General features: G+C 35.1%; 1 protein-coding gene across 2 annotated transcripts in view; it reads left to right on the forward strand.

The window, feature by feature from the left end:
• The window catches only part of LOC145276966 (uncharacterized), a 541,458-nt gene that overhangs the window by 263,961 nt on the left and 263,700 nt on the right, over positions 1 to 13,797 (forward strand). The gene's annotated exons all lie outside the window — the stretch shown is intronic.

The following is a 13,797-nucleotide window of genomic DNA, read 5'->3' on the forward strand; positions in this document are numbered from 1 at the left end:
CCAGGAACTGTCAATCCGGTACCCTCAATCCATTAGGCAAAGCCAGCCCAGTCAAACTGCACTGACATATATGGCACTGAAGCAGGGAATATGAACTGGAATAGATACATTGAGAGCATTGCCAAGGCTGCTGCAAGGAAGGTTGGCTCCCTCTACCGTGCTAGAGAACTACTTACGCCTGAAAGTATCCTGTACCTCTATAAGGCCACCATTCGCCCATGTATGGAGTACTGTTGTCATATCTGGGCTGGTGCATCTGCTGCTTGTCTCTCGCTCCTGGACAGGGTTCAAAAGAGAGTCGCCAACCTGATAGGTCCTGAACTGTCATCTAGGCTTCAGCCTCTCTCCCATCGACGAGATGTTGCATCCCTCTGCTTGTTCTACAAATACTTTAATGGTGAATGCTCTGACGAACTGCAAACACTTGTACCTCTTCGACGTAACTACCCCCCGACAAACCCGACAAGCTAGTAAGTCTCATCCCTTTACAGTAGAGATCCCTAGGTGCAAGAACGCCTTTTACTCCAATAGTTTCTTCCCTAGAACGGCAGGTCTTTGGAACTCCCTTCCGGGATTCTGCTTTCCCAACTGTACTGATATGCAGTAGTTTAAGTGTAATGTGAACAAACATCTTTCTACTCATCTCCCTTCATATTGCCCCTGCAAATTAAGTCCCTGATAGTATCCCCCTGCTTCAAAGTGGCACTGTGCGTTGTTTGGGGTGAAAATTGAATAAAAAAAAGTTTTTTTTTAAATTGTGCAGTGTTTCCTTTTGCCTTCTCGATTTGAAGTTAGTTTTTTTTTTTGATTGACGTGAACACTAGGATACTTCAATTAAAAATCAAATATGAACTGGTAAACATAGAAGAATAAAAGCCGAATTAAAAGAGCAGCTTAATAAGAACTACTTTACATTGGATTTGAAAATGAGTATATTATATTCAGTTGGGAAGTAGTTTCAGGGTATTGTGTTCACAAACGGGTTTGCTCATGGAAGTTTGGTTTAGTTTTAGGTAGAGAAATGGGAAACTATTGGTAGTGGTTGTTGCTAGACGAGCTTTTGTTGTGATTGTTTTACAAAGGGGGAACAAAGATTGAAGCTCAGCCGAGCACCTGCCATGAAAATAGTGATAGAACCAGAGGTAGCCTTGTAATATCTCTTCTGTAAGAAGAAGGTATTAGGGAGGAGAAAAGGACACCGCTCACTAGATTTCGAAGCTTGTTTTGTACTCTGTCAAGGCAGGAGAAACTGTTCCGGGCAGCATCTCCCCCTGATGCGGCACTCAGCAGTATTCGTATATTATATGTATAAGTATTGTGTATAAGTTTAAACTGTAAATTCATACTTATCCACTTTGTAAATAGCCTCCCCTCAGTCAATCTCATCAAATTGAATTTGCTGAATAAACATTAAATGAAAGAGATTTCCCACACTTTTTTGTGTTTTATTTGTTTTTCACTATTTATTCAGTTTTATCGTAACCCTTCGACTTTTATTTTGTGGAGAAAGGCAATGCCTCTGTCGGATGGAAATTAATCGTCCAATGGAATCAGCTGAGTTGACGCTAATAATATAATTGTCTATAGTTTTGACGCAAGCATACTCATCCTATCACCGGCCATTTTTAATTCATAAAGTGCTATAAATCTTGGCCATTTCAATTAGTTTATCAACCAGATTGAATCCGCTGTTGTAAATACATTCAATGGAATAATGGTTTCACCGTGTGTGTGTGTGTGTGTGTGTGTGTGTTAAATCAAGAGGATTGATTCAAATAGGATTTCCTTAGTGTGATTTTGTGAGAAAGTCAGTCAGTATACTTATGCGTGTCAGTGTAATAGTATACGTGTATATGTGTGCGTATATTTGGACACGTATGTTTATGCAAGTATCTATACGCATGCGTATACACTGAATGTTTATGTGCTTGTGTTTGCGTGCGTGTCTGTCTATATAAGTTTGTGTGTGACTGCGTATGTATGTTATGTCGTTATGTATGTGTATTTATGTATGTGTGTCTTTGTAGACAGCATGCATCGATTTCCCATTATTTATAATCGAAGCAATATCCTCACTTTATTTTGCTTTGATCACAACATTTCCGCTGTCTTTTAGACTCGGACAGTCTTCAGATGTTTATCGAAGTTGTGAACCCGGAACAGATCTTTCCCTTCTCACGATCAGTTAATGGAAGCAAAGTGCATGTCTAATTTAATCGAATTTGATCTTAATTTTTAATTTTAAATTTAAACATTTATGAGCTTCAATCTATCGTTCCTCCACCTCCCGTTAAACATCCACAACAAAATCACTCGTCTAGCTACAACAACTATCAACAATTTCTCTTACTCTCTATCTGTGCCTACGGCTAAATGAAAATTCCATGAGTAAAGTTTCTTTATTAGAACTATCCGTGCATGGAATAAAACACTGTGGGCTACTTCTCAGCTGACTACTATATTGTCGTATTTAAGTCCAACGTAAACAAATTTTTGCTGAGCCATCTTTAATTCTGCCAGAACACACTGTTATATCACCGCCCACCTGAAACTCATTAACTCTTATACTCAAGTGGCCTTTGAGTCTTAATAATTGGTGCCTCTTAGTAAAAGAAACTAAATAAATAAATAATACTTACATTAAAGAAGAGATGAATATCCAATTAGTAGCACACGATAATGATCAACAGAAAGGTACATATTGGAACATAGCATTGAACAGTGATAAAAGTGAAGACTGTTGAAAATTCAGGGCTGAAACTTGGCAGACAAGTCGGGCATAGACTGAGGTTTATTTGTATTAAATATTGGAATTTTCATGACAAGGGCTCGTTGGAGCTCCAATCTATGCCCCCCCCCATGTCCTGACTTTCACGAAAGCTTCTTTCTTAGAATCGCATGCGTGTGGAACTCTGTTCCGTTTTACTGCTTTCCAACTGATTACAATATGTTGGTCTTCAAGTCCGATATGAACAAATTCTTGATGAATTATCCCCTCAAGTAATCCAATTTACAAAATTTCTACTACTTACGAATACTACGATATTTTCCCTTTGACCACTGTACACTCATTAACTCTTATCCTCGAGTGGCCTCCGGGCCTTGATAAGTGATGACTCCTTTGTAAAAAAAAAAAATAATATGGTTGGATTGCAGAAAGGATTTTGTGCTAAGGCTGCTGCAAAGAAAGTGGGCTCCCTCTACCATACTAGAAAAATACTCACTCCTGACAGTATCATATATATACAAAGCGACCATTTGCTTATACATGGAACATTACTACCACATATGGGCTAATGCATCTACCACTACTCTTTCTCTCTCTATTGAACAGAGTTCAAAAACGAGTCTCCAATCTAATAAAGCCCACACTGTCAACCACACTCCGACTCCTGTCTCATCACTACAATATTGCATCACTGTGCTTGTTTTAGAAGTACATTAATAGAATGTGTTCCAACTGGGACATCTTTGACGTAAATAGCCTGACTAATCTGACAAGCAGCAACATCCCACACCTTCACCATAGAGCTTCTTCGATGCCAGAGAGCCTCTTAGTCTGAAAGGTTCTCCCCTCACACTGCTAGACTTTGGAATTCCCTCCCTGTATCTTGTTTCCCCGACTACAATAACATGAAATGTAAAAGTATAATGAACAGGCATCTCGCTGCTCAACTCGCTACTTAGAGTCTCCTTGTAGACATGGTCCCTAATTTGAAATAGCCCCTTAAGTCTCACTAAAATAGATGGGTCACTATTTGAGAATACTAAGTGCTCTATATGGGAAGGTTCTCTGCTTATCCCGGCATTTTTTTCAAGGCATTTTGTCACTAGACTCGGTTAAATTCAAGCAAAGTCCTCCCTACTGCTTGTTGTGTCTTGTCAAACTAAAATCAAATGTCATAAAAACGCATGCAATACAGAATACTCCTCAAAAGATGTCTTTTTTTTATTTCAATAAAACTTAATAGTATATAAGAAAACTTTTGGGGTATATTCTGTATTAGATACAATTTTTTTTATCATATTTGATTTTAGTCTGACAGGTCCGCAGCAAACGTTGCGGGATTTTGCTTGAATTTAATCCTTGACTGAAGCAATGTTGGTTTAGGAAAAGTAGGAATGGGATTGCATGACAATTGCCTCACAATAGACTCCTCACGAAGGTACGCTTACATGTGTTATCTATTGTCTCGCCAGATTGAATGAAGGGCTACCATAGTATGCATCAGTATATTTTCATCTTATGATCTGTTTGTTTGTTTGTTTGTTTCATTGTTTGTTTGTTTGTTTGTTTTGTTTGTTTCTTTGTCTTTTTCTTTGTTTGTTTCATCGTGTCTTTGTTTTATTGTCTGTTTCGTTGTTTGTTTGTTTAATTGTTTGTTTAGCATCATTCATGATGATGATTTCTATTGGCATTCGTTTCCCCGATATCTTTCTGAGAATTACTTCTAGAAAGCATTGGATACTTACAGGAGGGACCACGTGAAGGTTGCCAACGTTCCTAAATCAAAGTGTTTCTGTGGAACGAACTGAGTTCGAACTTGGCACATCCAAGTTGCTAGCCTACACCGTTAACTACTGAGCCATCATCACCTCTCTGCTATTGTTATGTTATTAGCTCGCAGAAAATACCGTTTATCCTGCTATGGCCGATTGTCAGTGTTTAGGTTAGAAATATTTTGAATAACAGAAAGAATTTATCAAGGTGAAAGGTATTTTTAGGATAAATATATTAATGTTAGACACGAAAAGGAATGTTAGTTTTCGTAACTAACACAAATACGAATGTTATCTAGATAAACAAGTATACATGACAGAAATTAGCCGATAGTATTAATTACTATAACTATTCTTAGAAGGAAGATATTTTTGTATATGTAGGATTTAGTCAGTTTGTGCTTTGAGATTGAGGGAGACAGAGAGTCGAACTGACCGGTTGTAGTGGTTCAAAGCACCAGGGAAATGTAAGGAATGTACGACCATGCGTGCAGCTTTCCAATGGGGAAACATCTGTAATAAAGCTGCTGAAAAGACAACCCGCTTTGCAGCTTTCAATCAAACAAGACCAAAGATAGACAGATAAGACCCACATTGTCAACCACACTCCAACTCCTATGCGATAGTTCCTATTTACAATGCCTCCCCACGGGACAGAGTTAGACACCAGGGTCGTTTTTTAACGTGGAGAAAAGGAACAAAAAAATAATATTGTCTCAGTCGTGAAGGATTTCTCTTCCACTAACAGAGAACAAGAAATTGATGTGTAGCATCTGAAGAACAGATACTACACTTTGATCCGATAGTTACACTATTGCATCACTGTGTTTGTTTTAGAAGTACATTAAAGTACATTAATAGAATGTGTTCCAACAAACTTGAAAGGTTGAATCCTTCACGTGGTCCCTCCTGTAAATATCCAATATTCTTCTAGAAATAATTCTAATTTTCACTTATTATTTATCTTACATCTTACTTTCTATCTGTGCATAAGCACTCGATATTTTTTTATTTTTTGCTACTGTAATAAAGCCTCACAATAGACTCCTCTATATAATAATTTTTTAATGAAGTCAACCAAACACCTGCCATGGAAATAATGACAGAGAATAGAAAGATTAGCAACGTCTCTTCTGTAAGAAAGCGTGTAAATTTGGTTTCTCCGATTGGCTTGGTGTTAAACCCCAGAGAACTGTTATCTGACCCTTTTTTGTTATAAATGTTACATGTTGTTGAATTGTATCTATGAATATATCAACACGTACAACCATGAGAACACTAGATGATCAATAGACACACTCATAAATATATACACATTATATGCATTCAATAGATACGTAAACGCAGGAACGTTTATATATATAAAGTAAACTGTTATGCACACTCATATATATATATATATATATATATATTACTACTACTAAATTTACTCACATAAAATTAATATACGAAAGTATAAATTTATGCGTAGACTTTAAGTATTTACTTCAAAAGTGCTCAATACGTAGGTGGAGCTAGTTAGTAAGTTATAAAATATATATGGCGATTAAGCTACACTGAATGTTCCGCGTTTCATCCACTCTAGGACTCTTCAGGCTTCTGCACGAATTCGCGCATAAGCCTGAAGAGTCCTAGAGTGGATGAAACACGGAATATTCAGTGTAGTTTAATCGCCATATATATTTTATAACTTACTATATATATATATATATATATATATATATATATATATATATATATATATATATATATATATTACACTATAGGTGAAGATTTGTTGTTGAGACTGTACTCTATACAATAAGATTTTGAAAAGCAAAACTAAAATAAGTTTTATTTCTGTTTGCTGTATACGGGAAGCCTTTTAAAAACTCTAAATTCGAATTATCTTATTCAACTGTCAAGCAATCTTTGATTATTGTTGTTGTTGTTGCTTGTCTTGCATTCCTTAAAATAACATATTGAATCTATTCAACTATAATTTTATTTCATAAAAGTGGAACACGCCCAAATTATAATTGCTGATGTATTTATTAGTGATGGGACGATTCCAATATTTTTGAAGATTCCGATACAATTACCGATTTTGTTTTAAAATTACCGATTCTGATTCTTTTAAAATACAATTTCAGTATTAAGCTATAAATTATTTTTTTTATTGGGGGTGGGGATCGGATTAGCGTAAATACCCATGTAATGTGTACATATATTCTTCAAAAATGTAAAAATACACTTGTGGGTAGGGGGAGCTATAGATATTAGTTTTACTGGCAGTTCAAAATACATAATTAATTATTATTTTATTAGTAGTACCGGAAATGGAATATGAAGAAAAGGAGACAATTAAAAGAATCGTATTTGACATTGGAGAATTGGCACAATTTTTTCCCATTCAGATACCGACTCGGATACATCAAAAACTTCCAATTTTTTCGATTCCTGATTCTGATTCCGATAATCGTCGCAACATTAGTATTTATATAAAAACAAAACAAACCAGAAAAATATTTGCCCTAGAATTGGTAACATTAAGTCTCTAGTTACGTTCTTGCTGGCTTGGTTGGTTTCGTTTTAGAGAAAGAATAAATAAAAATAGCCTCCCTTTATCATACTAGACGAAGGAAAAACGGAATTGATGCGAAACAAAACCTATTTTTAGTATAATGAAATAATATTTTGTGTTCAATATTGCAGATATTAGGGTTTGAATTTTGTTTAACGGCATATCAAACTCTATTTCAAAATTAAATTTCATGAACCAAAAAAAAATTCTATTTCAAAGTTAAGGTTGACAAACTGACCAATAATGGACATATTTTGAATAGAGATGTGCATGTTAGATATTCCAGCTGATTTTACCGGAAATAGCGCCCAATCAGAATAAAATGTTCTTTACACGGACACGCACCTCGCTGGAAGAAGCAAACACGGTTAATGGCTGGAAATAAAATACTTGTTGATTCATTCAAAACCACGTGCAAAGGTTAAACTATCCATAAAGATTATCTACAAATGAAAATATCCCGTCATTAGGAGCCTGGCTACATTGACAGTGAAGGCGAAATCGCAGAATGAATATCGTAATAATGTTCAAAATATTCAACTTTAAAGTCGCCTTAGACAATTATTTCGATGCAATATCCTTCGTCATGTTACATGGCTTATTGCACTCTGTTACAGTGTTGCCAATAAAACGGACTATTGGAAATGAGTGAATACTGTCTTCAAGGGTTGGAAGGGAAGGTGAAGCTCGTCTAGATGTAAATGACCATAGTAACTTGTATTTCCTTCATTATATTAGTTACTGGACTTTTGTTTTTTAACTAAAGTGTCACCACTTATCAAGGCCCAGAGGCCACTCAAGGATAAGGATTAAATGAGTGCCAAATGAGCAGTAACATAACACCATTATGATTGGTAATGATGGTGATGATTGGGCAGAATTTAATTATTTAAGAACGCGGCTCAGCAAAACTTTTTGAAAACGACCATATTATTGTAGTAAGTTGTTCCACAGTTTTAGGAAAGAAACTTTATTCATGGAAATTTAATTTAGTTTTAAGTTGAAAGAAAGAGACACTATTCACAGTGGTTTTATTGCAAATATCTTACATGCAGAGGACCATAGATTAAGGCCCAACCAAACATCTGCCATGGAAATAATGATAGCGTATAGAAAGACTATAATAAGACTTATACAGCATAATCGCGTTGACACATTTGTTCTCGTCAAATCACCGAAGTTAAGAAACGTTGAGCCTGGTTAGTACCAGATGGGTAACCATTTGGGAATTCTAGGCACCATATGGGCTTTCCACTGATCTCAGCATTTGCTTCCAGTCATCTTGTACATACACTTTACTTGCCACTAGTATTTAACAATGTTCACTCCGCAAAGGTGTGGTTAGAGATTGCGCCCCTCCTGCCACAAAAATTTCACGTGCAGACACCCCTTCGTGGGTATCCATAGTCTGTCAAAGATTGAAAGAGCCTGTTTATAGAAAAACTAGCAACGTCTCTTCTCTTAGAAAGCGGTAGTAGGGAGTAAACAAGAGCATCACCCACTAGATTTTAAAGGCGATTTTGTACTTTCTCTAGGTAGGAAAAGGTGTTCGAGTAACACCCTCCAGATGTTGCGAAATATTCCATCTTAGGACATATTTGGCTCTTATTATACAGATACAAAATTATAATCAAGAATGAGATACCTACTGGAGCGGTAGAATGATCCAACTACTTTCCAGTGACCTTTGATGTAAGACTTTCATTTCAGGTCTAGAGTGAAAGTCAGTTCCAGAAGCTTCTCAAAGCAGGAGGCTTCATCAAGACGAGAGCTATTTATTTCAATTGAAGCCAAATGTTTTCTTATGTTAATATTATACTAGTGGGACCTGTGGAAATTCTACAGGGGACTCATTCATATGTAATATATTGATGTTGGTATTTTGTAGATGTTCAGCGTAAATGGAGACGCCCTGATATCATTGTAGCTCTTTTGTTAAAACTGCAAAAGTATTTATCTAAGATAGTAGGGACGCCTGGTATAGCCAGGTCATAAAATGCGCTCAAATATGATATTTTAATTCTTGCAGATTTTGAATATATTATTATAGAGTTAATTTTCTATCGATTTTTATATATTATAAAGTTGCGATTTCAAAAACAAAAAAATATATATATCTATATGACTCGGGTGCATTAGCTTGAATCGAAACCGAAATAAAAACTTATGAATATATATATATATCTTGAGTTCCTTCAGCCATCATCGAAACCGAAACCAAAACTTATGGAGAATTCTTGATAAAATTATTTATAAAATAAAATATATGACTTTAGTGCCATCAGCTATTATCGAAACCGAAACCAAAACTTACAAAGAATTTTTGGTAAAAAATATTTATGACAAGAAATGGAAATACATAACAATTAAACGACCCGGATGTAAGCGTGACACAGAAAATAACACACGCTATCGTATTAATATATAAATTCCCGTGTTTAGCTACTGCTGTCCGGGATTCAGTACACTATTCTGTATAAGCTCTTATTAGAATCATTTTATGTTTTGTGTGTGTCTTGTAATTTGATATCATATTCCAATTCTAATCACACTTGTCCCGAATTGAGTACAGCGTTTTATTAGGTCTTAGAGATTTATACATCCTTTGAACACCTCATTTTGATATATATTGTTTCTTTTTTTCTTTTCGACTGGCCATCCTTAAACTGTGTTTTGATATTTCTTTTAAAAAGAATCAGCTAAAAACAGTAAGGTGAACAATTTTATAAAAAGAAAGATGGCCGATTTGCCAAGGAAAGAGAGAAAGTGAGAAAAAAAAGAAGAATAGAAAGGAGAGGAGAGAGAAGGGTAAATAGGAGAAGGAGAATGCAGTTAGAGAGGGAGGGGACAGAGGAAGAGAGAGGGGGAGAATGAGAGAGGAAAAGAAAAAGAGAAGGGATAGATATATAGAGGGAAAGAGGAAGGTGAAGGAGATAGAGAAAGAGAGTGAGCTTAACTATTTGAGTCTGGAATTGAGTATGCTATGATATATGAGGTATTAATTAGTCTGTGTAAGCGGTTTAATTTTTACATCATATTCCAAAAATGTCTTGTATTTCTGCCTATGATTGAGTACACTATTCTGTTCAAGATATTTTTATGGAAACCGCTCCAGACAAGACATAAAGCCATCTGATATAAGGAGCTAAAGAAATATTACTTCAAAGTCAAAAAACAGTCAATGATAATTGTCAGATGGATTACAACTCCGAAACAACAATTCTTCCCCCTTTTTCAGAAACATCGCGCAGTCTTGTATATTGTTACAATAGTATTTACATTCCTGGAAAAATCTGATTACCCAACCAATGCAAAAGACGATTGAAATTCTCGCATTTATACCGTGAAATGATTATTTGAGATTCCGCTGCTGTTAGTGGAACTTGTTTAAACAATTCTGAAATGCAGAAAGCAAATAGAAAGCTTCGTTTTTAATTAAAGAGTAAGAGGTTTCGGAATCCTGTCTTCCTTTCGCAATTGAAATCGAGCAAATTTGTGATTTTTATTTCTTTGTTTACAAAATTTCTAATTTCAACAGAATTTAATAAGAGCCAAATGAGTTTGATTAAATTTCAAAAATGTAAATAAATGAGTTAACAATTTCACAGTTCTTGTTCGAATGGCGGAATGTGTAATTAATTCAGTTGGATGGGAAGTAATTTAATAAGATTGGAAACAATGTCTGAAACAGAAACAACATTGAACAACAAAAAATATTAGTTTGATTTACATTGCAATTCTGATAATCTATAAATTTCCTTTATATAACGAATTTTACGAATACTTTTATATAAGGATTTTTAGTACTTCTGCATTTACCGACCCGCGATTTTCACGAAGTTATTCGGGTGTGCCCGGCAGATGACGGGGATAACCGGAAACAGCCGATAGCAATGCAATGCGAAGAACGTTTAGGCCGATCTCAACGGTAAAAACGAATAACCAATGAGAAAGCGATCTCAAATGCTCTGAACAGAAACAGCATTGAATAAGAAAAAAATTAGTTTCCTTTAATTCCGATCCTGCTAACCTATAAATGAATCAACATTTCTTTTATATAACAAGTTTTACGAAAGGTTTTATAAAATGATGTTAAGCTGATATTATATTTCATTTTGCTTTTTACTAAGGGGGAATCACCGCTTAATAAGGTTCAAAGGCTTCTCTTTAATATAAAAGTTAAATGAGTGTCATATGGACGATGACACAATACTGTAATGATTCATAATAAGGGTGGTGATTGGTCAGAATTTTATTATTTAAAAGGGCAGCTCAACAAGAATCTATTTACATTGGACTTGAAAAACGAGCATGTTGTAGTCAGCTGGGAAGCAGTTTAGGGATATTGTGTTGTACAAACGGACAGTTGCATACATTGATATACTATGGTTTTGTAATTGTCTGTATTTTTGAGATGAGGTGTTTTCATTGATTGAGATTGTCGGACTGACTTCCTCATCTTGGTTGTTATCGTCACAACGTTTCGGCCGTTTTGCCCTCCGGCCTTCATCAGGTGTTTTGTATCGAACTAGGGAACCGTTTGTTAGGAGTCTCGAACCCAACCCTTTATTATTATTACGGGGGTACCGTGTTCGGACTCCAGCTAGGCTCTGGGACATAGTTGCTGATTCTGGATTGAACTCAGCACCTTTGGGTAAAATGCTGAGTTCAATCCTGAACGAAGGCAGTAAAAAGTAACATTCAAAACAGAGAATCAGCAACTATGTCCCAGAGCCTAGCTGGAGTCCGTACCCCCGTAATAATAATAAAGGGTTGGGTTCGAGACTCCTAACAAACGGTTCCCCAGTTCGATACAAAACATCTGATGAAGGCCGGAGGGCAAAACGGCCGAAACGTTGTGACGATAACAACCAAGATGAGGAAGTCAGTCCGACAATCTCAATCAATACTATGATTTTATATAAAAATATCTAAGAATGCTTGATTTATTTGGATTACCCGACCTACTCTTCTCATCCGGATTGTTATTTCGGTAGATACAACCTCCAACCTTCTTCAGGTTTCTATTGTCCAATTCAGAAATCTTTCTTTCAAACTCAGCAATTTGCATGGAATTTCAAACGAAAACCTTTATTTAATCAACAGGGTTAGCATGCTCTCGTTTAATCAGCGATGACCGTGTAGAAGTCTTAAAGTAATTCGCAATTGTATTCTTTGTATTACCCACACTGAGGATTGAACCAGAAGTATGTGACATGAAATTGAATTTTACCTAGTATTTTATCAGTTTGGAAATCTGTACAATTTCTTATTTCAACAGAAAGATTCCCGAGTTTAATAAGATACACCTGAAGAAGGTCGGCGGTTATATAGGGGCGGAACGTTGTGCAATTAACACTCAAGATGAGAACAGTAGTCGGAATAATCCAAATAATTCTAAGAATTGTTGTGTATCTTAAATAAGAATGATCCTAATCGAATTTTATATTTGAAGAATGTTTATATATAAACATTTTGAGGATATTTTTATATGAGATTGATTTTAAATTAGCATTTTTGAAAATGATTTCATATTTTGTATGGAAATCTTTACATACTCATTTCAGAATGATTTAATACGCCACACCATGATTTGAAAAACATTTTAATATATTTTTTCTAATTTAATAAAATGTTTACAGCTTCACGTGGTTTTTGAAGCAGTTTATCTGTTCATTTTAAATTTTAACTTTATAAATGGTGCAAAGAATTAATCTATTATATAAATCTCGCCTGTCTGTTTAAATGTATGTATGTATATATGCATGCCTAAAACTTTCGAAAGAGGTGACTCATTTTCACGAGATCAGTATTGTTTTGAAGCCCGACCCTTCGGACGACAAATATCGAAAAATTGACTAAAACATTAATTCCCTCACCTCAAGTAAGCACTTTTTACAAGGAGGGGTCGCTTTTTTCGCCGATATTTTCGAAAGTCATCCCCTCTTTTCCATTGACTAACCTTAATTTAAACCTTCGCCACTTTCGTTTTGGCGATGGACGCAACAGCAAAGACGTCACTATTTTTTTCCACGTTCTTTTCCTCCTTGGCGGTACGGGTTCGAGCCTGCCTGCCTACTACCACTTTTTTTTCTCAACACACACCTACAAACATCCAGGCAACGCCGGGTACCCGGGTCAAGTTATGTATAAGGGCTATTTAATAAATTTGATTTTTACAAGGATTCTACATTCAATATAAAAAATAATGAAGATGGTTTAATATCTAATGTGACGTTTGTTTCATATGAGGATTTTAAGATTTCAGACTTTAAATAAGAATGATTTTATGGAAGAATTTTTTTCAGAAGAATTTTATTTCATAGACAATTTTATGAAAATCTTATATAAATTCATTTTTATAAAATAAACTCATATAAGAATATGATTATATGATAATAGTTTTATTTCTCTATTTTTATAAAGTTATATATATATATACTTGTATGCACAGGTTTCACTCTTAAACTAATTTTGTAATCATTCATTCGATATTTATTGTAAGAAATGAATCACAAAAACAAGTCGCTTACACATAGCAACAAATTGTTTTGTTTGCTAAATTCTTCCGGTTTGATTGTTAAATATATATTTTTTCTTCTGTTTTTTTTGTATTATTGGGTTAGAGATTTTCGCTAACTCATGTCGATTTTTTCAACTGAATATGAAATTATAAAAATCAGTCGGGAAATGCTGTTATTTTAAAAAAATAAAGGCATTTCTCTACTGTTTTT

Source organism: Euprymna scolopes, chromosome 5, assembly GCF_053919585.1.
Source record: "Euprymna scolopes isolate OS-2025 chromosome 5, ASM5391958v1, whole genome shotgun sequence".
In the NCBI taxonomy this organism is placed as follows: Eukaryota; Metazoa; Mollusca; class Cephalopoda; order Sepiida; family Sepiolidae; genus Euprymna; species Euprymna scolopes.